This window comes from Triticum dicoccoides, chromosome 5B (genome assembly GCF_002162155.2).
Source record: "Triticum dicoccoides isolate Atlit2015 ecotype Zavitan chromosome 5B, WEW_v2.0, whole genome shotgun sequence".
NCBI classification, from domain to species: domain Eukaryota; kingdom Viridiplantae; phylum Streptophyta; class Magnoliopsida; order Poales; family Poaceae; genus Triticum; species Triticum dicoccoides.
In genome coordinates this window covers 109,095,643-109,123,117 of record NC_041389.1, presented here as the reverse complement: position 1 = coordinate 109,123,117, position 27,475 = coordinate 109,095,643, and positions in this window count along the sequence as shown.

Genomic DNA, 27,475 nt, shown 5'->3' with positions numbered 1-27,475 from the left:
CATCCAATCGATCGGCTTCAGTTAGCCGCAGTAGTGAAGGAATCGCTCGATCGAGTTCAGTTAACAGCCATCGATCGATCGCTTGGGTTCAGTAATGCGTAGCCTGCAGTGCAATCGCTCGGGTCCAGTTAGAGCCCAACGCCTCGCTCGGGTTCAGTTAGAGCCAACGCCTCGCACACACGCGCGTACGTGTACGAGAGAAACGCGCATCGCTCGGCCCCCGACCACCCACCGTAACTGGGAACTCCCAAAAAATTTCCTCGCCCTCGCTTCTACCATAGTTTTTTCCATCATGGACGGCCCAAAGAATGTCATGCAGCTGCGTCTCCGGCCCGCCCAGGACGAAAATCCCATTTTTTGTCATAGAAGTAGGAGCCCACCACATCTATGATGATACCGGGTTTTGTCACAATTATCGTCATAGAAGTGTCATAAGTATGACAGAAAAAATTTCGTTCGGCCCAAGATGTCACGGATGTGTCTTTTTTTGTAGTGTATACTTGTGGGTTATGAGGAGCCCATAATTAACTGGAAGGGAGGCTCTCACATGAATCCAGCCCAGGTACATGCCCATGGTCCCCTAAATATAAATAAGTAAATAAATAAATAAATAAATAAAGCTAAGTGCTCTTGCACCAGTTCTTTAAATTGACGATTTCAAAACTCAAATTTTAACAGGAGGATACTATTTCCTATGAGAGTGTCGTTACATTCAGTCGATATTATTCTTAGGCAAAGATAGCGACCAGTCTTTTTTCTCCCACCATTTTCTTCCTCCAACCAGCGGACCCATGCAAATCATAGTCAACGTCGTAAATAGTTCCGGTCCATTATTTTTTTCTATAAGAATGCCCAACCCAGCCCAACACATTGGAGACACCACTTTATCCTCCGCCTTGGTCCGCTCGCCGCGGCGCGGCCGTCTGGCCCTGTCAATATAGTGAATCGGGAGAGGACTGTAGTTGTGAGTATGACAGTACGGACCCACCAGGTCCACTCTCGAACGCAAGCAAGCACCTCTTTTACTACTCAGATGCACCCCTCAATTTTTTTTACTCTAATCCACCCTGCTGATATCTGGGACCCACATCATTGTCAATGTATAGTCAACTAATGACAGAATTGCACAATTTTTTTGAGGATTTGTTCGGAGGAGCAGGCTATAAACTGGGTTGTGTTGTCTCTGTGGCCCATCTAACAACATGACTATACCAACAGTTTTTTATTTGGGAAAATAGGTAGCCCACTATTTATTTCTGAAGAATACCAAGCTAGGCCTATTTGTTTTCTCCGACTTACTGGGTTGCAAATCTTTCAAGATGAGGAGGGATGCATTCCGGCCTGGCCAAAGAGTATGGGCAGTATATCTTAAAAGTAATATGGGAGGGGTTGCAAAAAAATTATAGAAAATGGGCAATTAGTTTTGGTTTTTGTTTTTTCTCTTCATTGATATTTTATATTTCATTGGATTTTAACATGCCATAGTACTACTTTATTTTTAAATTTGTTTTAGTATGGCTACTAATTTTTGGATTAAGAATATTTTGTTCCTCACCAAAAATATGCGAATTTTTAAAATTTCGCACATTTTTTAGTTCAAATTTTTAACGCTGGCACTGACCAGAAAATGGTCAGCAATTCTAAAAATGGAAAATGGGCTGCAATAAATTCCACATGAATTAGCAAATGGGTAGTAAATTACAAAAATAATCGCAAATGGGTTGTACACGCCAAAAATTTCAAGGCTGACTTGTTTACGCAAGGCTTTGTCAGTCAACACACGATTCTAGCACCAGTGACTGTTGGATGTCCATCCAACGCCGACGTGCTTCTTCATCTCTGATCTTCCTGCTCCAGGCGCCTAAACTAGTGCCGGCGGGACTGCCTGCTCCCTCCTCTTGTGGCCGGCTGTGATGTCGCGTAGGCTTCACCGGCCCACCCTACTCCTTCTGCTGGCCTGGCCACCCTCTACTCCTGTTATTCTTCGGTGACGGCAACCTCACGCTGCAGCCAAACCAGTCAACCGTCATACTCTCCTCAGTATGGGCATCCACTATTGTGTCTTTGCTAGCTCCGGGTTGTTCCATTCCTTGGCCTCACCGTCGTCCACCGCGTTCGTTACCTAGACGCGGCGTGCTCAATATTCAATAAACGACAGCCATCAGAATAGGGATGTACGCGGAGAGGCTAACAGTAGGGACCCCCATGGTCCATGGCTGCACTCAAGCAACTGCCTCCTTATTACGCGAAAAAATGATTCCTCCCACTGACATCTGGGGTGCACCGGTTCAGAGGCTGACCTGTGGGCCTACTAAGTTGACGCGTACGCAGGGCTTTGGCAACTTAGTCAACAAATGATTCTAGCAGTAGTGACCACTGGATTTTAATCGAACGGTCATGTTGCTTCTTAAATCACTGCTCTTCTTGCACCAGCCGCCCAAACCAGCGTCGGCGAGACCGCCTGCTCTTGCCTCCAGTGGCTGGCTATGCTACCGTGCAGGCCTCACCGCCCCACCCTACTCCCACTGCTTGCCAGGCCATCCCTCTACTATCTACTCAAACACAACCCATGTTATTCTGCGGTGACCGCAGCCTCACACCGCAGCCGAACCAGTCAACCCTCATACTCCTCTCCGTGTGGGCATCCACTACTGCATCTTCCCTGGCTCTATGTCTTCCGCTCCAGGCCTTGCTATCGTCCACCGCCTTGGTGCTCTCGGCGTGGCGTGGTCAAGGAACGACTTCCATCGGAAGAGGACTATATGTGGAGAGGCTGATAGCTAGGTCCATGGCCGCAGCAAGGAAGTGCAACCTTGTTACACGTAAAATAATTATTCCTCCACCTGACAGCGGGGACCCACCGGAAGGGACTCTATATTTTGCGAAAAAAGTGTTTCCCCCTGACAACTAGGACCTACCAGCTAGATCTTCGCACACAAGGAAATGCGTCCATATTACGGGCAAAAAATGATTCTCCCCCCTGACCACTAGGACCCACCATCAATAACTTTTTTGCACTCAAGGAAGTGCCTCCTTATCCTCCCTGATATTCAGGACCCACCTGGTCGAAGCGTACGTAGCATTGTCATTCTGGTCACGAACGTGTACGTACATACTGGTCGATCGGTCTCTCTGCAACGATGAACCATGGCCGAGCAAGCAGCAGCACGTGTAGTAGTAGAGCCCCCGATGTAGCAGTTCAGGCAGTCTAGTCAAAACCGTGTACACGTACATATAGCCAGACACCAAAAAATACGGCCACATACGTACATACGGGCAGGGTCTCGAACACCTACTCGCGCATTTGTATGACCAAGGCTCGTGTACATGGAGAGGCAACGGACGGCAGCAACGGCGTCCTGTTCATCGGAAGCCAACCGGCTGGGTCGGCATGGAGAAACTGTGTCGTGTTCATGGGAGGAAATGGAATGCGTCATGTTCATCGGGAGGCAACGGAATACGTCGTGTTCATTGGCAGCCAACCGGCTTGGACGAAACAGCCGAAACGAGGTCTGGCGTACCGCGGAAAGGAGGAAACAGCCTTCTGTTCGACCGCGTATGGTCGAAAAAGGGTCCTGTTCACCGGGAAGGGTCTGGCGTACCACAGAACGGAGGAAACGGACTTGTGTTCGACCGCGTAGGGTCGAAACAGGGTCCTGTTCATCAGGAAGGGTCTGGCGTACTGTAAAACGGAGGAAACGGACTTGTGTTCAACTGTGTACGGTCGAAACAGGGTCCTGTTGATCGGGAAGGGTGTGGCGTACGGCAAAACGGAGGAAACGGACTTGTGTTGGAGTGCCTACGGTTGAAACGGGGTCCTGTTCATTGGGAGGAGTGTGGCGTACTGCAAAACGGGACTCCACAGGCTACTGTTCATCCACCGTCGACTTCCTCCTGCCTCCACCTGCTACTGTTCATCCACCATCGACTTCCTCCATGATGTCTACTACACAACCTTCTTCTTGTAAACGTTGTTGGGCCTCCACAGAGGTTTGCAGGACAGTAGTAAATTTCCCTCAAGTGGATGACCTAAGGTTTATCAATTTGTGGGAGGCGTAGGATGAAGATGGTCTATCTCAAACAACCCTGCAACCAAATAACAAAGAGTGTCTTGTGTCCCCAACACACCCAATACAATGGTAAACTGTATAGGTGCACTAGGTCGGCGAAGAGATGGTGATACAAGTGCAATATGGATGGTAGATAAAGGTTTTTGTAATCTGAAATTATAAAAACAGCAAGGTAGCAAGTGGTAGAAGTGAGCGAAAACGGTATTGAAATGCTTCGAAACAAGGCCTAGGGTTCATACTTTCACTAGTGCAAGTTCTCTCGACAATAATAACATAATTAGATCATATAACAATCCTCCAACATGCGACAAAGAGTCACTCCAAATTCACTAATAGCGGAGAACAAATGAAGAGATTATTGTAGGGTACGAAACCACCTCAAAGTTATTCTATCCAATCAATCCATTGGGCTATTCCTATAAGGGTCACAAACAGCCCTAGAGTTCATAGTAAAATAACACCTTAAGACACAAAATCAACCAAAACACTAATGTCACCTAGATACTCCAATGTCACCACAAGTATCCGCGGGTATCATTATACGATATGCATCACACAATCTCAGATTCGTCTATTCAACCAACACAAAGAACTTCAAAGAGTGCCCCAAAGTTTCTACCGGAGAGTCAAGACGAAAGCGTGTGCCAACTCCTATGCATAGATTCCCAAGGTCACGGAACCCACAAGTTGATCACCAGAACATACATCAAGTTAATCAATAGAATACCCCATTGTCACCACAGGTATCCCACGCAAGACATACATCAAGTGTTCTCAAATCCTTAAAGACTCAATCTGATAAGATAACTTCAAAGTGAAAACTCAATCCATTGCAAGAGAGTAGAGGGGGAGAAACATCATAAGATCCAACTATAATAGCAAAGCTCACGATACATCAAGATTGTGCCATATGAAGGACACGAGAGAGAGAGAGAGATCAAACACATAGCTACTGTTACATACCCTCAGCCCTGAGGGTGAACTACTCCCTCCTCGTCATGGAGAGCATCGGGATGATAAAGATGGCCACCGGTGAGGGTCCCCCCTCCAACAGGGTGCTGGAATAGGGACCCGATTGGTTTTCGGTGTCTACACAGGCTTGCAGCGGCGAAACTCCCGATCTAGGTTATTTTTCGGGGGTTTCTATATTTATAGGAATTTTTGGCGTCGGTCTCACGTCAGGGGGGTCTCCGAGTCATCCACGAGATAGGGGGCGCGCCCTCCACCCTCGTGGATGGCTCGGGACTCTTCTGGCCCAACTCTTTTACTCCCGGGGCTTCTTTTGGTCCATAAAAATCATCAAAAATTGGCACGTTAATTGGACTCTGTTTGGTATTCCTTTCTATAAAACTCAAAAACAAGGAAAAAACAGAAATTGGCACTGGGCTCTAGGTTAATAGGTTAATCCAAAAAATCATATAAAATAGCATGTAAATGCATATAAAACATCCAAGATGGATAATATAATAGCATGGAACAATCAAAAATTATAGATATGTTGGAGACGTATCAAGCATCCCCAAGCTTAATTCATGCTCATCCTCGAGTAGGTAAATGATAAAAACAGAATTTTTGATGTGGAATGCTACCTAACATATTTATCAATGTAATTTTCTTTATTGTGGCATGAAGGTTCAGATCCATAAGATTCAAAACAAAAGTTTAATATTGACATAAAAATAATAATACTTCAAGCATACTAACAAAGCAATTATGTCTTCTCAAAATCACATGGCCAAAGAAAGTTCATCCCTACAAAATCATATAGTTTGGCTATGCTTCGTCTCCATCACACAAAATATTCAAATCATGCACAACCCCGGTTTCAGCCAAGCAATTGTTTCATACTTAAGTATTCTCAAAAAAATTCAACTTTCACGCAATACATGAGCGTGAGCCATGGACATAGCACTATAGGTGGAATAGAATGGTGGTTGTGGAGAAAAAAAAGAGGAGATAGTCTCACATCAACTAGGCGTATCAATGGGCTATGGAAATGCCCATCAATAGATATCAATGTGAGTGAGTAGGGATTGCCATGCAACACATGCACTAGAGCTATAACTATATGAAAGCTCAAAAAGAAACTAAGTGGGTGTGCATCTAACTTGCTTGCTCATGAAGACCTAGGGCATTTTGAGGAAGACCATCATTGTAATATACAAGCCAAGTTCTATAATGAAAAATTCCCACTAGTATATGAAAGTGACAACATAGGAGACTCTCTATCAGGAAGATCATGGTGCTACTTTGAAGCACAAGTGTGGTAAAGGGATAGTAGCATTGCCCCTTCTCTCTTTTTCTCTCATTTTGTTTCTCTTTTTGGGGGGGCCTTCTCTCTTTTTTTGTCCTTTTTTTATTATTATTTTCGTCCGGAGTCTCATCCCGACTTGTGGGGGAATTATAGTCTCCATCATCCTTTCCTCACTGGGATAATGCTCTAATAATGAAGATCATCACACTTTTATTTACTTACAACTCAAGAATTACAACTCGATACTTAGAACAAAATATGACTCTATATGAATGCCTCCGGCCGTGTGCCGGGATGTGCAATGAATCAAGAGTGACATGTATGAAAGAATTATGAAAGGTGGCTTTGCCACAGATACGATGTCAAATACATGATCATGCAAAGCAATATGACAATGGTGGAGCATGTCATAATAAATGGAATGGTGGAAAGTTGCATGACAATATATCTCGGAATGGCTATGGAAATGCCATAATAGGTAGGTATGGTGGCTGTTTTGAGGAAGGTATATGGTGGGTGTATAGTACCGGCGAAAGTTACACGATACTAGAGAGGCTAGCAATGGTGGAAGGGTGAGAGTGTGTATAATCCATGGACTCAACATTAGTCATAAAGAACTCACATACTTATTGCAAAAATCTATTAGTCATCAAAACAAAGTACTACGCACATGCTCCTAGGGGAAGGGTTGGTAGGAGTTAACCATCGCGCGATCCCGACCTCCACTCATAAGGAAGACAATCAATAAATAAATCATGCTCCAACTTCATCACATAACGGTTCACCATACGTGCATGTTGTCGATGTCAAAACTGGCGGATCTCGGGTAGGGGGTCCCGAACTGTGCGTCTAAGGCTAATGGTAACAGGAGGCGGGGGACACAATGTTTACCCAGGTTGGGGCCCTCTCAATGGAGGTAATACCCTACTTCCTGCTTGATTGGTCTTGATGAATATGAGTATTGGAAGAGTTGATCTACCACGAGATCGTAATGGCTAAAACCCTAGAAGTCTAGCCTATGATTATGATTGCCTCTACGAACTAAACCCTCCGGTTTATATAGACAATGGAGGGGACTAGGGTTATACAAAGTCGGTTACATAGAAAGGAATCTACATATCCGAATCGCCAAGCTTGCCATCCACGCAAAGGAGAGTCCCATCCAGACACGGGAAGAAGTCTTCTGTCTTGTATCTTCATAGCCCGACAGTCCGGCCCATGTGAATAGTCCAGTCATCCAAGGACCCCTTCATCCTGGACTCCCTCAGTAGCCCCTGAACCAGGCTTCAACGATGATGAGTCTGGCACGCAGATTGTCTTCGGCATTGCAAGGCGGGTTCCTTCTCTGAATACTCCACAATAGTCTTTGGACACAGAAAATGTGTCTGGCTCTGCAAAACAAATCCCATGCACAACCGTAGAGAGTACAATATTTCACGAATCCAATCCGCTAACAACTTTTTGTAGCATGACATCACGTCACTGCCCGGTCATTATTCGAACCATTTTTTAGCCTGCCGCTCCATATTCCAAGGTGCGGTTTTATTGGCACGTCTTGTCAAAGCAGAGATTGTGTCCCCTTATTGCGGGATTCTCATCAATACGGGCATGGGTAACCCAACCGTGCCATCTGCACGGCCCTTGGGGAATAAGCGAGTTTTATGGTGAGTGGGGAGGCGCATGATACTCACTGCCTTTATAAAGGGATAAGGATTCACCATTTTTCACCCACGCCTTCTCTCTCTCTCTCTCTCTCTGCCTATCCCATTCTTGAGCTCCAGCGCCCAAGTTCTCATCTTTTCCGCCCCCAAAAAGCACTCCAGCCATGTCCGGATCTAGAGTGTAGGGCAAGTGGATGGCCTCCTCCGTCAAGGAGAAGGACATTACGAAGCTCCGGGAGGCCGGGTACTTGGCCAAAGGATCGCCCATCGGCTTCCGGCCGAGGGACAGATCGTACCCACCCCCAAGCCCCATGAGAGGGTGGTGTTCATCTCCCACTTCGTCCGGGGATTCCCCCTCCACCCATTCATCCACGGACTTATGTTCTACTATGGGCTGGACTTCCACGACCTGGCACCCAACTCCATCCTCAACATCTCGGCATTTATTGTCGTGTGTGAGGCCTTCCTCCGCATCCCACCACACTTTGGACTGTGGCTAAAGACCTTCAATGTAAAGCTGAAGGTGGTGAGCGGTCAACAAGCAGAGTGTGGAGGCGCCATGGTGGGCAAGATGCCCAACATTACATGGCCCGAGGGCTCCTTCATGGAGACTGTCAAGGGGTGGCAGTCAAAGTGGTTCTACATCACAGAGCCACGTGGCACCACCTGGGCCGCGGCTCCCGCATTCCGGTCCGGAGTCCCAATGCGGCTCACCTCTTGGCAATAGAAAGGCCTGACCTGGTCTTCTCCGGACGAGCTGCCGGAGCTCCAGATGCGCATTCAGAACATGATAAACAAGAAAATCAAGCTCGTCAATGTGATCCAGGTGATGCTTATTCACCGGATCCTTCCGTGCCAACACCGGACTTGCCGTCTATGGGAGTTCGATCCGGCCGAGCACCATACCCTACTGGAGCTCTTCGGCACTACGCACGAAGACATGTGGAAGGTGCTCTACAAGGCCAATCAGGTGCCGCCGCCCACGACCGAGGATCGCGGGCACGACTTAACCCACTCTGCTAGTCTGTTAAGTTTTTTTCATGTTTTCAAGGTGTACCCTTTACTTGCATACTCGAGGAAGGCATTTAAGCCTCCCTACCGATTCTTTCAGGCCTGGACAGAGAAGGCGGAGCAGATTAACTGTCCGGCTCCGCTGCCCGAAGACCCAGAAATCCCGCTTCTGACGAAGATGCTGGATCCAGTGCCTTATCAGGTGCCGGAGAAGAAGGCCAAGGGGACTAGTGGTGGTCTCCGCCGCAAGGGCACTTTGGACGCGACGTCCGAAGATGCCAAGACTCATTCCTTTGTCGTCGAGGATGAAGAGGAAGAGGAGGAAGAAGAAGAGAGCCGTTCCCCCCTTAGGAGGGGAGAAAGAAGAGGTCGGCCTCCACGCGTCTGGATGCCGAGGCGTCCAAGAAGGGGAAAGCCTCCCTTCCGGACAGCTCCACCACAGCCACCGACAGCAGCTCGGAGTGGCGCCCTAGGGACAAGCCCCTGGCCAAATCGTAAGTATCCGGACACATTTATATATCCGGCCCCTCTACTTCGTTGTTTTGACGTGTTAAATCATGTATTTGCAGTCCGGCTCGGTCCAACCTCGAGCGGTCCTTATATTCGGAGGATTCGCTGGACCCGACGCGCTGGACAGCGGGACCCTTCCCGCGGCCTCCTCTCCCAAGGACATGGATGGCACCGAGGTGCTGAAGGATCCCAGGCTCGGGAGAGATTCAGGAGGCCGTTAGGGAGGAGCCGAAGGGTGAAGCCTTGGCTGCCGTAGACATGGGGGAGCAAACCCCCATGGATAATGACGATGAGGACCGTATCCAGTTCGCCCCCCAGCCCAATACAGTTCAGGAGACCCATATGGCTCCGGAATCAGGCCAGCCGCCTCTTTCAAAAGAAGGAGGTATGCTTATGCCTCCGGTGAGCTCTGTCCATCCAGAGGCACCAGATAATTTGTTGGAAGCGCTGCGAGGAGCTTCCATTGTTGAGGAACACCATAACCTTATGGGTACGGAGATTGAGAGGATTCAGTCCGCGAAGAGACCGAAGCCTGCAAAAGCCTTCTAACAGGCTTTGAGGTAAGAAATGTAATTATGAAAAGAATGTCACAGTGTAGACAGTAGCCCCTGATACTTTGGCTGATGTTCGGATAAAAAGCCGAACAGAGGATCAAATAATTTTCGCATGAGACTAACCTAACATGTCTATGTGAACGAACATGCGTCACTGCTGGCTGCGACCTCTCATACTGCTGAAGTCTCTGGACTGAAGCAGAGTCTGGAGCGGACCGAGGAGGAGCTCGGCCGCATGAAAAAGTAGCTAGAAGATAAGCAAGGTATGCAATAACCTTGTATAAACTCAGGAAGGATGAATGAGTTGTGCTGACAAAAGTGCCATTTTATTTGTTAGGAGCGGCGACCGAGGTGGAGACCCTCAAGAAGGCGCTGGTTGAGGCCAAGGAGAAAGCGGCCGAGGAAAAGGCCGCCCGTGAGAAGCACGAGGCTAGGGTGATTGAGGTCTGGTAGGAGCTCCAGGGTGCCGTCAAGAAGTGTGAGTCCATGGAGCGCAGCATGAAGGATCAAAGCTCTCCCAAGGTGATGACCGGCCTCGGCGAGGGCGGGATGAAGCTTCAGAAGAAGACGGCGGGCCGCAAACCACCTGCGGTGGCGCCGGCGAGCCCCCCATCGGCCCGTGCGAGCGCGCCGGTCCCGCAGCGGCCGGTGGTGATGGCGCTGGCCTCCCTTAGGGGTCCGGCCGGGGGCACCTCATCGGTCATCTCCCCCCCCCCGCCTCGGATGCTCTTCGGGCGGAGGTGTCCAAGGTAGTGCCCATCCCCACGGCCAGGCGGTCCAAGGCGGTGGCGTCCCCGGCGACTCAGGAGAGGACAAGCTCTCGTCCGAAGGGTGCCAAGGGCAACATGCCATCCCTCCAGCGGGCCCAGCTCCTTCAGGCGCAGAAGAATCTCGAAATCGAAGGTAACCTCATGCCCCGCTTTACGATCTTTGAAGATTATTCAGATGCGAGCTTGGGTGGTATCTTAGCGGATAGTGGCATGGCGATGACTGACGCGGGGGAAGCGCACGAGGTGCTGTCTCTCATTCGTGCAAAGGAAATTGTGCAGGCTGCGCTTGCTCAGGCAGCGCTGGCCCGCGTTGCGCCAGCAGCAGATGAAGCAGGGGCTTCTCTGGTGCCAGTTGCATGGCTCGATCAGGAGGACAAAGTAGCAGGGGCTGCGCCGTCCTCCTACAACCGTTGTCCTGCTAAGACACGACGCGTGGCCAAAGCGTTTACCACTCGCAGTATCCGTCTACGCAATCGCATCATATAATGTGTTTCATCTTCTGGAACATCCGAGGCTTTGGCCACGCTGGGAGGCGGACCCAGTTAAAAGAGTTCATTAGGAACAAAGAAATCGACGTGGTCGGCTTGCAAGAGACAATCAAGGTCGAGTTCAACCATCGAGACCTGCTAGCTGTCAACCCGTTGGAGCATTTAGTTTGGCATTGGGTGCCTGCGGTAGGTCACTCGGGGGGCTTGCTGCTAGGAGTTAACCTAGTTTGCTTAGAGGTGGTGGCTTGGGACGCCGGCCGCTTTTTCCTGTCGGCACATGTGCGACACCGCGCCACTCTCCAAGAGTGGGTGGTGATTGCCGTGTATGGTCTGGCCGATCACTCGCTTTCGCTCGAGTTCTTGGGAGAACTCCAGACCAAGGTGATGTCTTTGGGCGCGAGCAACCTACCTCTGCTGGTGGGCGGTGATTTCAACTTGATCCTTCAGGAGCGGACAAGAATAATTGTATTATTAACTGGACAAGGGTGGCCATGTTTAATAATGCTATCGCATCCATGGCCCTTAGGGAAGTGGCTCGCGTGAGGGCTCAATACACCTGGACCAACAAACAGCTAAAGTTGGTGCGATCGGTCTTGGACAGGGTTTTCATGTCCTTGGAGTGGGAGGTGTTGTTCCCCTTGTGCTCTCTGCACGCCGAAACCAGGATTGGGTCGGACCACGTCCCCCTCATCCTTTACTCGGGGGAGGAAAGGCTAAAACCAGCCCGCGCTTCTTCTTTGAAACCGCGTGGCTTGAGTCTCCGGACTTTGAGCAAATCTTCCTTTCGAAATGGGAGAATTGCGTCGCTCCCATCGAGCGCGTGCGCGGTCCGATGGAGTTCTGGATTGCCGCAGAGGCGTGTATGCGTGCGGCTCTTAAAGGGTGGGGCGCTAACCAGGGTCGCGAGGATAAGCTGTTGAGAGCGCGCCTGACCGAGGAGCTCGCCCAGTTGGACGCTGCGGCTGATGTGCAGGTCTTTTCCGAGCAGGACTGGGCCTAGCGCTACGCGCTTGAAGCCCAAGTCGAGTCCCTCCTTAGGGCTGAGGAGTAGTACTAGCGTAGGCGCGGTGGAATAAAGTGGACGCTCAAGGGTGACGCGAACACAAAATATTTCCACGCCTACGCTAATGGCATACGCCATAAGTGCGCCATCCTGAGACTTCAATCGGAGCAGGGGCTCCTTTTGCGGCCACAGGATATTGTTCGGCACATCTACGAGTTTTACATCCAACTTATGGGTTCCAGGGAGGAATCCAGGGCTCGACTTAGGGCGGATGTGTGGGACCCTGCGCTGCGGGTCACGGACGAGGAAAATGAGAACCTGAGCTTGGCCTTCCTCCCTGAGGAGATTGACAAGGCGACGCTGGGTATGAAATCTGACATGGCGCCCGGGCCGGATGGGTGGCCGGTGGCGATGTTTAAGTGGTTTTGACAAGTGCTTAAAAGTCCTATTTTCGATGTTTGCAATGGTTTTATGCGTGGTACGGTAGATATCTCTCGCCTAAACTTTGGGGTTCTCTCTCTGATCCCCAAGGTCCAGGGCGCAGATCACATAAGACTTTTCCGCCCTATCGCTTTGATTAATGCTCCGTTTAAAATTTGTGCTAAGGCTTGTTCTAATCGCATGTCTACGATAGCCCATCGCATTATTAGTAGGACCCAGTCGGCTTTCATTCGTGGCCGTAACATCTTGGAGAGGTCGTTGGTCCTCCAAGAAATAGTCCACTCCCTAAAACGCGCTCGACAGCCCGCGATTCTCCTCAAACTTGATTTTGAGAAGGCGTACGACCGTGTGAACTAGGAGTTTCTCCGACAAGTCCTCTTGGATCGAGGATTCTCGTCGGTTTGGGTTCACCGCATGACGCAGCTGGTCTCGGGAGGCCAGACGGCGATTGCGGTGAATGGAGAAGTAGGGAACTTCTTCCGCAACAAGCGTGGGCTGCGTCAAGGGGATCCAGCCTCGCTGTTCCTTTTTAACTTTGTGGCGGATGCCTTAGGCGCCATGCTAGACAGAGCTCGTTTGGCCGGCCACATCAGGGGAGTGGTGCACAATCTAATCCCGGGAGGAGTGTCTCACTTGCAATATGCGGACGACACACTTCTCCTATTCGAGCCCGATACACATAGTATCGGTTCGGTCAAGGCAATACTGCTGTGTTTTGAACTCATGTCGGGACTTAAAATTAACTTCCACAAAAGGGAAGTGGTGTCCATAGGGTTGGACGCGACCGAAAGTCAACGGGTCGCCAACTAGCTTAACTGCAAACTTGGTCAGTTCCCGTTTACCTACCTCGGTCTCCCCATTGCGGCGAAGAAGTGTGCAATCTCCGACTGGGAACCCCTCTCCTCCAAGGTTGCAAAGAGGGTTTGCCCGTGGAGGGGTCGTTTTATGTCTTCAGGGGCAAGACTAATCCTAACCAACTCTAGCCTCTCCTCTCTGCCCATGTTTGCCATGGGCCTGTTCTTGCGGGTGGACGGGGTACACTCTAAATTTGACACACCGCGGTCCCGTTTCTTTTGGGAAGGAGCAAGACCGAAACGGAAATACCATATGGTTAAATGGCAGGCCGTGTGTCGTCCTAAAGCCCAGGGGGTCTTGGGATCATCAACTCCAAGTTGATGAACATCGCACTAATGTGCAAGTGGATCTGGAAAATGACTCAGGGCGAGACTGGCCTCTAGATCGACCTCCGCCATGCGAAATATTTCCCGCATGGGAATTTTTTTGACGCGGCTCCCTGAGGGTCTCCTTTCTGGAACTCCATTCAATCCCTCAAACCCTTCTTTGCTAGGGGTGCAAAGTTTGCGGTTAACAATGGACGCTCCATGCGTCTTTGGCTAGATCTTTGGATTGGCCAACGACCCTTATGGGCGGAGTTTTGCCAACTCTACTCCATTGCGGTCCAGCCCGAGCAACGTGTTGCCTCGGCTCTTCGCGCCTCCCCCCCTGCATTAACCTCAGGCGCGAACTAATGGGGCCGGGGTTGGCGGATTGGGATCGCCTTCGGGCTCTGCTTGCGGACGTTCGATGGTCGGATTCCGCGGATTCGATCTCGTGGAGGCTTTCGAGCTCTGGCAAATTCTCTGTCAACTCCTTGTACAGAGAGCTTTCCCACGGCCAGATCTCGTCGGCGGCCATGGGGCTTTGGAAGGCTAAAATCCCGCTCAAAATCAAGGTCTTCCTCTGGCAACTTTGCCAAGATCGCCTTCCTACCTCTATAACCTTATTAAACGCAATGGCCCCGCCTCCGGCCCCTGTGCGCTGTGTGGGGTCCCGGAAGATGCTGACCACGCTTTCTTCCGGTGCTCTCTGGCTCGTTTTTCCTGGAGCGCGGTCCGTGCGGCCGCAGGAGTGGATTGGGATCCACGCTCCCGATCTGAGCTCGTGTCTTCCTTGTCCCTGGTTCAAGGCACGTCTCGTAGGGTCATGTGGACTTGTGCGGCGGCTATGCTATGGGCTATTTGGAATATCCGTAACAAGTTTACTATCGAGGGTGTGTTTCCCTCACATCCCACTGACGTCATCTTCAAATGCATCGTGTTCTTGCAGCAATGGGCTCCGCTGGGAAGACAACAGGACTCTGATCTACACCGCCAAGCTATCTGCCGTCTTCGCGCCGTCTACTCCGAGTCACGGGCTCCGCCGTCTGATCAGTTGGCTGCCGCATAGGGTTGGGCAGCCCCTTTTGGTCCTCGTACCTTCCGAGCCTGCGTGCTCGTAGTTTTGGGCTGATATTGCCTTGTACCGCAACTCTTCGCTCATCTAGCGGTCTTTTCCTTAAACTTTCGCCTCGTAAGGCGCCTTATGTTGGTCATGTGGTTGTGATACTCTGCCTAAGTTGTGGGCTTTATTAATTTAAAGCCGGACGTCCCTGACGTCTATGTTCTAAAAAAAAGAGTCTGAACTCACCAAGGCCCATCAAAACACGCAAGATGGCCGGGTTGAAGTCCAAGGCACCCTCCAGTAGATCCAGGACGCCTGACCCGGATTTGGAGTTCTCCAGGGGGGTTTGCGGATCTGCCGCACAGCATTTCTGATGCTGCAGAAATTTTCCAAGCTGAAGAGGGGAGCTCAACGGAGAAGCTATTTTGGCCACAATACCTTGCGCTAGAATATCCGGTGCCATTAAGCGATCAGCTAAAACAGCTGGTCGAACTACACAAGGCGGCCGAACTAGCCATGAAGGATTTAATAATCCGGCTATGGCCTACTGAAGCCATCCCCAACAGCTACTTTGGGCTCGTGAAGCGGCTTGTTAATGCCTGCCCTCGGCTGGATGCCATCAATCGGTCAGTCTGCATCGAAGGTGCACGAATGGCCTTCGCCCGAGTCAAGATGCATTGGGCGGAGATGGACGCCGCGAAGCTCATGACCGAGAGACCGCCCGCAGGCAAGGAGCACCGCACCCCTGAGATGTATTTTGACAATGTCATGGAGGGGCCCCGCATTGTGGCAGAGCAATGTGCAAAGGATGTTATGTTTTCCTGAATACATTCATGTTATCATGTCCTGTATTTATGAAACAGGATCGTTATGTAATATAATGCTTGTTATTTAAAATTTTACCTCTTGTGCAGCCGTATTGCTAATTCTGAGAGTTGGCCAGTCGTCGGCTTCCGCCCCCATGTAGATAGTACGGGGGTGTTTGGGATAAATCTAAACACTCTTTACTCCAAAGTTTGGTCCTTAAAGGAGGTGTTTAGCGCAACGAACAAGGCAATAAGACTATGTGGCTTTATCACCCTCACTTAGCCATAGGTGTTTGAAAATAAAAGTGTAGGCGCAGCCCCTAGTGTTCGTAAGTCCAAACTTGGGATACTGTAAACACCTGATCAGATAAAAACTGAGTTGTCGCATAATGCAGAAAAATCGCTAAAGATTTATAACTTCTCGAACAGCTGACCGGCTCACGCCGCATCATGACAGTCAGTTTTCGACTTTCTCTACTGAGGTGCTCATTCAGATGAACCAGGACACAATCACACTAGTTGTCCCTTTACTACCCTAGTCGATATAGTGGAACATAAGGTAGCAAGCACAGGAGCCAGGCAACCCAACTATTGACCAAAGACATGATTCGGAGCCGATGCATATAATGCGATAAGTTCGGATGCCGAACTACACTTTAAAAAAGTGTTCGGACTTTGTTGCCGTATTATGGAGCATAATGAATCCCCTGGCTAATTAAGTCGTACCAGAGTGTACAGGTGCAATTTGATAAAAATATCAAGAAAAGGAAAAATGAAATAATAGGCTAATGCTGCGAAAATTGGGCCGCAAACTATTTTTTCATTGTAGTTTGGTTAATATGTCAAAGCGTATTAAGTAATGTGATAAGCAACAGGGCTATTTAACATGCCACGACCAAGGGAGAGTTGTGTGCGGGTCCTCAAAAATAGGTATAGCGATCGTTTAAAGAAACCACCTGGAAATTTCCCCATACGTCAATGCTTCTTGCCGTCTTGGTGTATTCGTCCCTCTATAGGTCCGTCGATCAGGTCACCGGGAAGGACCTAGGAAAGGAAAGAGACTTGAAAAGAAAAAGGAAAAGTATAAGTATGCGGGTCTAGGAGCGGTTGAGCCGTACTAAGCTCCACGATCCAGTTGTGCATCCGTCCACGCCCATGGTATTTTAAGTGTGTAGTTATGTACGCGCATTATGAATGACGCCGTTTGATCAGGACTGGGACGGAGGCCGAATTGCTAGCCAAGCTCTTGACGAGCTGGATTGTCCTGCTGTAGAGTAATTCAGACTCGGTTGACAGTGTCCAGGAGCTTGGTCGCCAAATTGATGTTCTACCTAAAAAGGCTGCTCTGTACTTCTGTTGCAAGGGCAGCGGTGTGCTCCTTAGGGCGGAGGGAGCGTTCCGTGTTTCCATTGACTGTTATGACACCACGTGGTCTGGTCATCTTGAGCTTGAGATAGGCGTAGTGCGGCACCGCATTGAATTGAGCGAATGCGGTACGTCTGAGCAGTGCGTGATAGCCACTACAGAAGGCGACGATATCGAAGATCAATTCTTCGCTTTGGAAATTTTCCGGGGATCCGAAGACCACTTCCAGTGTGATTGATACCATACATCAGGCCTCTACACCTGGTATGACACCTTTAAAGGTGGTTTTGGTGGGCTTGATCCTTGAGGGGTCGATACCCATTTTGTGCACTGTATCCTGATAGAGCAGGTTCAGGCTGCTGCCACCGTCCATGAGGATTCGCGTAAGATGGAATCCATCAATGATTGGGTTGAGGACTAGTGCGGACGAACTGCCATGATGGATACTAGTCGGATGATCCCTGCGATCAAAGGTGATCGGGCAGGATGACCATGGGTTGAACTTTGGGGCGACTGGCTCTATCGTGTCGACGTCCCTGAGCGCGCGCTTGCGCTCCCTCTTCGGGATATGGGTAGCATATATCATATTAAACATTTTAACTTGGGGGGGTGGGACTTCTTCTCCCCCCTGTGTTCGGTGGCCGGGGCTCCTCATCATCGTCCTTGCTTTGGGACCCCTTCTCCTTGTTCTCGGCATTTAACTTGTCGGCCTGTTTAAAAACCCAACACTCTATATGATTGGCTGGTTTATCAGGGGTGCCGTGTATTTGACATGGACGATCGAATATGCGGTCCAAACTGGACGGGCCCGGATTGTTTCTTTTGAATGACTTCTTTCGCTGACCAGACATAGAGCCACTGAATCCGGTGTTGACCGTCGTGTCTTCGGTGTTGCAACCATTGTTTTGACGCTTGTGTCTGTCGTGTCGTGGCTTGCCGTTGCTATTTCTGGCCTCAGAAGTGCCAGATTCGCTTGCATGAGTATTGCTACGGGCTAGCCAGCTATCCTCGCCCGCACAAAAGCGGGTCATAAGTGTCGTGAGGGCTGCCATGGATTTCGGCTTCTCTTGGCCGAGGTGTCGAGAGAGCCACTCGTCACGGATGCTATGCTTAAAGGCTACTAGGGCTTCGGCATCCGGACAGTCGACGATCTAGTTCTTTTTAGTTAAAAACCTAGTCTAGAATTTCCTGGCTGACTCTCCAGGTTGTTGAACTATATGAATTAAGTCGTCGGCATCCGGAGGTCGGACATATGTGCCTTGAAAGTTGTCAAGAAAGGCGTCTTCCAAGTCCTCCCAACTGCCAATGGAGTTTTCAAGCAGACTGTTTAACCAGTGCCGAGATGGTCCCTTGAGTTTTAGCGGGAGGTATTTGATGGCATGGAGATCATCAATGCGGGCCATATGAATATGGAGAAGGAAATCTTCAATCCACACTACGGGTTTAAACCCTTCCGGGAATTTATGTTCCATTACTTCGTCAGTGAAGCAAAGGGGGTGTGCGGCGCCTCTATATCGGGCCAAGTCGTGACATAGCTCAGAAGGAGTTCATGTGCGGTTTTCGGCCCGGACGTGGTTATATTTGTCACATCCGGCCGAGTGGCCATCACTGCAAATCGGGGCACGCCCCCGCGATCCATAGATCGATCTGGTCTGACCAGCTCTGTTTTCCAGGTCATACCGCGGGTCATATGTATATCCCCGAGTTGTTGTATTTCTGTTCTTACGGCGAGGTAGTGCAGGCTAGTGTTCGGCTCGAGGTGCCGCTTTGTCCCAGCCACGTGGTGGTCGGTCGGCCGCATTATGCGCTGGTAGGACGGGCTCCAACGCCTCGTCATCGAACTGTGGTAACAATTTGCACTTCGGGTAGCTTTTGGTTGGGCGCTCGAGGCCATATTCCTCGGCTGCCAGAACATCAGTCCATCTGTCATTGAGCAGATCTTGATCAGCTTGAAGCTACTGCTGCTTCTTTTTTAGGATCCTTGCAGTGGCTATTAGCCGACGCTTAAAGCGCTCCTGTTCGACTGGCTCCTCAGGCACGATAAAGTCTTCGTCGCCGAGGCTCACCTTGTCCTCGGAGAGCAGAATGTAGTTACTGTCCTCCGAGTCTTCGTTCGTGGCCTGTTCGTCGAGGCTAACTCGCCCATCTTCCCGTCCGTCCTGTTCAGAGGTTGGCTCAACGGGGTCTTCATTGTCTTCGGCATTGTCCAGTATTGTTTTCTCCTGTGACGGTATTACTGTTTTTACCACGACGTGGCTTAGAGCAGCACCGCTGACTCCAGCGCTTTGGCTATATCTCAGGAGGCCTATCCTTGACTGGATTTTCATTGTTGTCGTTGTTCTCTTTGGGTGTATCCACCATGTATATGTCATACGAGGAGGTGGCTGTCCAACACCCTATAAGCGGTGTTTTTTTTACCGTCAATGTCTTTGAAGTCATAGTCGAGCATCTCGGTTAAATCCTCGACAGTGGCTATATAGTGGGTGGTGGGTGGGAAGCGAAATTTGTCAGCCTCCAATTCAAGCCGATATAGTTTGGCTGAGAGTCTCCTGACAAGTAGAGGGATTTTAGTGAGTTGAGCACATTGCCTAAAGGTGAGTGCCGGAAAATGTCCGCGGAGCTGAACTCAATGATTGGTGCCTGCTCAGGTTTAATCGGCGCGGATGCACGCGGTTCGGAACTTATGGCCGGAGATGAAGCCGAGGTTCTGATGACTCAGGCCCCGCTCGAGGTTGGGCCTATGTGCGGCTCCAGCGCCGCTAAGTCGGCGGCTTCCATGGCGGGGTTAAGCATCCTACCCTCGGATGGCGCAATCTTCTCGGGATCTAGGGCAAGAGCGGTTATAGGTGCTATCTCCTGAGCACGATCCAATGAAAGATTTAGGTCATGTTCACCGTAGTGGCAGGGAGCGGCCATCATGGGCTCGAATCCGTCGAAGATCAAGTCTCCGCGGTTATTGGCCACGTAATTCAAGCTTCCAAACCTGACCTAGTGGCCAGGGGCGTAGCTATCGATCTGCTCTAGGTGGCCAAGCGAGTTGGTCCGCTGTGTGCAGCCACCGAATACGAAGATCTGTCCGAGGAGAAAAACCTCCATCTAGACTGTATCATTGTAGATGATTGATGGAGCCATCAAACCTTTTGGTGATGATGCAGCGTAACTCTCAATGAAAGCACCAATGTCGATGTCAAAACCGGCGGATCTCGGGTAGGGGGTCCCGAACTGTGCGTCTAAGGCTAATGGTAACAGGAGGTGGGGGACACAATGTTTACCCAGGTTCGGGCCATCTCTATGGAGGTAATACCCTACTTCCTGCTTGATTGATCTTGATGAATATGAGTATTACAAGAGTTGATCTACCATGAGATCGTAATGGCTAAAACCCTAGAAGTCTAGCCTATGATTATGATTGCCTCTACGGACTAAACCCTCCGAATTATATAGACACCGGAGGGGATTAGGGTTATACAAAGTCGGTTATAGAGAAAGGAATCTACATATCCGAATCGCCAAGCTTTCCATCCACGCAAAGGAGAGTCCCATCCGGACACGGGAAGAAGTCTTCTGTCTTTATCTTCATAGCCCAATAGTCCGGACGTGTTAATAGTCCGGTAGTCCGAGGACCCCTTCATCCAGGACTTCCTCACATGCTACGGGAATCACAAACTTTAACACAATTATCTCTCAAATTGAAAATTACTCCACTAGCATGACTCTAATATCACCATCTTCATATCTCAAAACAATCATACAGAATCAAACTTCTCATAGTATTCAATGCACTTTATATGACAGTTTTTATTATATCCCTCTTGGATGCCTATCATATTAGGACTAAATTCATAACCTAAGCACATTAACATGCTGTTCTAAAATACTCTCAAGATAATATAAGTGATGCACTGAGAGTTCATCAATTTCTTCAAAAATAAAACTACCATCGTACTCTAAAAAGATATAAGTGAAGCACTAGAGCAAACGACAAACTACTCCAAAAGATATAAGTGAAGATCAATGAGTAGTCGAATAATTATGTAACTATGTGAAGACTCTCTAACATTTAAGAATTTTAGATCTTGGTATGTTTTTCAACCAGCAAGAGAAATAAAATGACGCTCCAAGCAAAACACATATCATGTGGTGAATAAAAATATAGCTCTAAGTAAAGTTACCGATGAACGAAGATGAAAGAGGGGATGCCATCCGGGGCATCCCCAAGCTTAGGCTCTTGGTTGTCATTGAATATTACCTTGGGTTGCCTTGGGCATCCCCAAGCTTAGTCTCTTTCCACTCCTTATTCCATAGTCCCTCGAATCTTTACCCAAAACTTGAAAACTTGACAACACAAAACTCAAAAGAAAACTCGTAAGTTCCGTTAGTATAAGAAAATAAATCACCACTTAGGTACTGTTGTGAACTCATTCCAAATTCATATTGGTGTAACATCTACTGTATTCCAACTTATCTATGGTTCATACCCTCCGATACTACTCATAGATAATCAAAATAAGCAAACAACACATAGAAAACAGAATCTGCCAAAAACAGAACAGTCTGTAGTAATCTGTATCATTCGAATACTTCTGTAACTCGAAAAATTCTGAAATAAATTGGTGGACCTGAGGAATTTGCCTATTAATCATCTACAAAAATAATCAACCTAAAATCCCTCTCCAGTGAAAAATGGCAGCTAGTCTCGTGAGCGCCAAAGTTTCTGTTTTTTACAGCAAGATCACCAAGACTTCACCCACGTCTTCCCAAAGGTTCTACTTGGCACGAACACTAACTAAAACATAAAACCACATACAAACAGAGGATAGATGAATTATTTATTACCAAACAGGAGCAAAAAGAAAAGAACAAAAATAAAATTGGGTTGCCTCCCAACAAGCGCTAAAGTTTAACGCCCCTAGCTAGACATGATGATTTCAATGATGCTCACATAAAAGATAAGAATTGAAACATAAAGAGAGCATCATGAAGAATATGACTAGCACATTTAAGTCTAACCCACTTCCTATGCATAGGGATTTTGTGAGCAAACAATTTATGGGAACAAAATTCAACTAGCATAGGAAAGCAAAACAAGCATAACTTCAAGATTTTAAGCACATAGAGAGGAAACTTGATATTATTGCAATTCCTACAAGCATATATTCCTCCCATAATAATTTTCAGTAGAATCATGAATAATTTCAACAATATAACCATCACCTAAAGCATTCTTTTCATGATCTACGAGCATAGAAATTTTTTTACTCTCCACCTAAGAAAAATTCTTCTCATTCGGCACAGTGGGAATATCATAAGAGACTCAAATACTATAAATTGTTTCCACATTAAAAGAATGATGTTCAGAAAAAGGGTAATCATAATCATGACAAGTTTTGTAAATATAATCATCACTACTTTTTATAACATAAGTGTCATCACAATAATCATCATAAATAGGAGGTATGCTCTCATCATAATAAATTTGCTCATCAAAACTTGGGAGGCTAAAAATATCGTCTTCATTAAACATAGCATCCCCAAGCTTGGGAAAAACACTAATTACAGCAAATATATTCTCAAACATGTCATTCTCATCAAACATAGTATCCCCAAGATTGGGCCTTTTCATATCATAAACATAATCACACTCATCATTAATAGTATGGATAGCACCAATAGTATAGCAATTATCATCATCACAATGATTAATAGGAGCAACATCATTTGGGAGGGATACCTTTCCACCTTTGCTTCTCCATCTTTTCTTTTTCTTCTTCACATCATGTGTGGGTTTAACCCTCTTTTTTGAGCTCCTTATTAATGAGATTGGTTGAATAGAAAGCTCCTCCTCGTTACCTGATTCATCATAAGAAATAATAGGAGGATATTGGGAAGTCTCTTCCGTTTCATTAGTATTCTCTTCATCTTCTATTTGTTTTCTTTTATTTATGTAATTGGCAATATAAGGATTTTCAATGCAATTTACCGCACAATACATAAAAATTTCTTCTAGATCAAAATAACGAACTTTATCAAGGACAAATTCTGGCATATCCTTAGTTATACGTTTCATTTCTTCATAAGCCAAAAGCAAACTAAGTTCATTATGATGTGCAAGGGAAATCAAGTCATCACAAATTTTGGACATGATACGATCATGAAACAATTTGCATTGGATATTTAAATGACCACGTTCATTGCAATTTCACAAGGATGATTAAGGAAATTTAAATATTCAGCACAAACATCTAGCCTTTCTTGCAACCATTTGGTTTCTAAATACTTATGCCTCTTGCAAAATCTATCTTCCCTATTTGGTGTGCACTTGCAAACTCTTTGCACTCCGCAAAAATTGACATGCTTATAAGAGACCTTTTCATCATGACTAGTGCAATCATCATTAGTACTATGATATACAAAGAGTTCGTACTAACAAAATTGCAATCATGCTCATCATTCAAAGATTTAGTGCCAAACATTTTAATGCATTCCTCTTCTAACATTTTGGCACAATTATCAGAAACTTTATTTTCATGAAAGATATTAAAAAGAGGAAGCATCTGAGGCACCCTCAATTCCATTTTTTTAGTTTTCTTTTATAGACTAAACTAGTGATAAAACAAGAAACTAAAAGATTCGATTGCAAGATCTAAAGATATATCTTCAAGCACTCACCTCCTCGGAAACGACACCAGAAAATGCTTGATGTCTACTACACAACCTTCTTCTTGTAGACGTTGTTGGGCCTCCAAGTGCAGAGGTTTGTAGGACAGTAGAAAATTTCCCTCAAGTGGATGACCTAAGGTTTATCAATCCTTGGGAAGCATAGGATGAAGATGGTCTCTCTCAAACAAGCCTGCAACCAAATAACAAAGAGTCTCTTGTGTCCCCAGCACACCCAATACAATGTTAAATTCTACAGGTGCACTAGGTCGGCGAAGAGATGGTGATATAGGTGCAATATGGATCGTAGATAAAGGTTTCTGTAATTTGAAATTATAAAAACAGCAAAGTAGCAAGTGGTAAAAGTGAGCGAAAACGGTATTGCAATGCTTCGAAACAAGGCCTAGGGTTCATACTTTCACTAGTGCAAGTTGTCGGTGTCAAAACCGGCGGATCTCGGGTAGGGGGTCCCGAGCTGTGTGTCTAAGGCTAATGGTAACAGGAGGCGGGGACACAATGTTTACCCAGGTTCGAGCCCTCTCGATGGAGGTAATACCCTACTTCCTGCTTGATTGATCCTGATGATATGAGTATTACAAGAGTTGATCTACCACGAGATCGTAGAGGCTAAACCCTAGAAGCTAGCCTATGATTCTGATTGTTCTTGTCCTACGGACTAAACCCTCCGACACCGGAGGGAGCTAGGGTTACACAGAGTCATTTACAGAGAAAGGAATCTTCATATCCGAATCGCCAAGCTTGCCTTCCACGCAAAGGAGAGTCCCATCCGGACACGGGACGAAGTCTTCTATCTTGTATCTTCATATTCCAACAGTCCGGCATATGCATATAGTCCGGCTGTCCGAGGACCCCTTAATCCAGGACTCCCTCAGTAGCCCCCGAACCAGGCTTCAATGATGATGAGTCCGGCCCGCAGATTGTCTTCGGCATTGCAAGGTGGGTTCCTTCTCTGAACTCTTCAAAGTACCTGTTGTAAATAGCAGTGTCCGGCTTCCCATTTAATGTTACGTTCATCGGCTTCTGCACCTTAATAGTCTCAGCCTCCACGTGTCCAATGAATGCGAGAAGTCGGGGCATTTTTACATTTGCCACCCTAACCATGTAAATAAGTTGTCTATTAAAGAGATGGGGATCTTCAGCTCCAATCTACACCATCTTCCCCAAGCGAGGAATCATCAGAGCGTGCCCGAAAAAACCACTCCAACATGGCCGGCATCGCAGCTCTTCCTCCCGCTCTCGCAACACCAAGTCGGGCGATTGGGAGAAGTGTACCGTATCCCATGGCCGATTAGTGAAGTTGCAGACCCAAGGGTTTCTACCTCCTGCATATCTAGTATGCCTTTGGCTTCCTCGATGGCGGGGAGCAAGTGGAGAACTCTCCCAACCCATCCAGGGGGGAGCGAGTATGCCTTTTTTCCTACTTACTAAGGGGTGTCGGATTTCCAATCCATCCGTTCCTCCACCGGCTTCTAGAGTTCTACGGCCTCCAGCTGCACAACTTCACACCTGCCTCCATCCTGCACATCACAGGTTACGTTGCTCTTTGCGAGCTATTTCTGGGTTGCGAAGCCCATTTTGAGCTATGGAAGAAGTTGTTCTGCCTCATCCCCCATAATCAAGGGGGATCAATATTCCAAGTGGGCAGAGCCGAGATATGCCGCATCATCGGGACCGGAAACTTATCTGGCACACCAAAGAAGGCATCCGAAGAATGGCCTTCCCAGTGGTTTTATATTGAGGACGTCTCCCTTCCCGACCCAATCCGAATGGGTCCTCCTGAGTTTACAAATGCTCCGCTGAGAAAATGCCTCAACTGGCGTCCTAGGAGCCTCAGAGAGGAAGATAGTAGGGAGGTCCTTCAATTGATGAGCAAGATAAGAATGCTCGCTCAGTTCGGATTATCAATAGTTGAGGTTATGGCGATATCCATAATGCGGGGGGTTCAGCCACTCCAATACCGAGGGCGTCCCATGTGGCACTTCAATGGAGAAGATGACGCCACCCACTACGGTCGGAAGGGTCCAGACTCCACCACCGCTCTGGTGGAAATACTATCCGGTTTATACAAGGGATAAAGAGAGGAGTTCATCCGCATTAACCCACGGGATGGATTTTCCATGTACAACCCTCCCAGCTGGGTGAGCTGCCATCCATTACTCTACTCTATTCATTCCCTGAGTCTTTTTTTCATAAATATTTACTCCGTCCATTTATAACAGGAATGGCGGAAATTAACCAGGGAGTTCCATAGCCCGACACCACAGCTAGAGGACCATAACCGGGCCCTTGACCCCGGATTCGACGAGGATCCGGATATATTCGTGGAGCTCGTGGAAGGGGTGTTTCACCAGGCGAGCTGTGACGGCACAAAAGTGGCCATCATTGCTGACTATCCCGGCCTCCTCCCTGCATCGCATGTAAGTAAACAAGAGACTTATCTTCCAGAAAGGATTTACTCCTTCCGTCTTACCCACGGCACAATTCTTATGCTCTAAAGGGAAGATGATCGGCGCGCCAAGCCGAACCCGAGGTGACTCGCCAACAGGGGGCGCCTGTGTCAGGTAGACCTTCAAAAAGAAAGGCAAACAGAAACATGGCGGAGCCGTCATCAAGGAGGTATGGCTTAAAACACGCTCCGTGGTTGTCATCTTAAAGTATGACACTATTCATTGTGTTTTAGCAGAAAGAACATCCGTCGGACTATATCCGGGGATCCTGCCAATCGTGCCTCTACTAGCCGGATTCCGGACCCAGTCTCGAGGATGGAGGCCAACACAGAAGTGACACCGGACTTTCCTCCTACAGAGGATTCGGATAGAATGTCTGTTACAAATTCTGAAGTGGAGAGCACCATGAATCATCGGCGCCGGCGGGCCGCACTCCATGACCCTGGTTTTTCAGAAGAGGCTTTTAATGCCTTTAACTCGGGTGATGTGTACATCCAAGCCGCTCAGAATGGGCTTGCTAGAGCCACGGACCAGTATTTGAAAGATTTACGGGTAAGTATAAAAATCTGATAATTATGTATATCAGTAGCCCCTGAGACTTAAGCAGTTGGCACAACTGATTTAAGGATCATTGTATTAATAGGTTCTCTCGGAGAAGAACAACCTTTTGTCTCAAGAGCTGGAAGAGTGTCAAACTCAGCTAACGGCTGATGTCTACAACGCAACCTTCTTCTTGTAGACGTTGTTGGGCCTGCAAGTGCACAGGTTTGTAGGACAGTAGCAAATTTCCCTCAAGTGGATGACCTAAGGTTTATAATTCCATGGGAGGCGTAGGCTGAAGATGGTCTCTCTCAAGCAACCCTGCAACCAAATAACAAAGAGTCTCTTGTGTCCCCAACACACCCAATACAATGGTAAATTGTATAGGTGCACTAGTTCGGCGAAGAGATGGTGATACAAGTGCAAAAAATAGAAAGTACATATAGGTTTTTGTAATCTGAAATATTAAAAACAGCAAGGTAACTAATGATAAAAGTGAGCGTAAACGGTATTGCAATGATAGGAAACAAGGCCTAGGGTTCATACTTTCACTAGTGCAAGTTCTCTCAACAATAATAACATAGATAGATCATATAACAATCCCTCAACATGCAACAAAGAGTCACTCCAAAGCCACTAATAGCGGAGAACAAACGA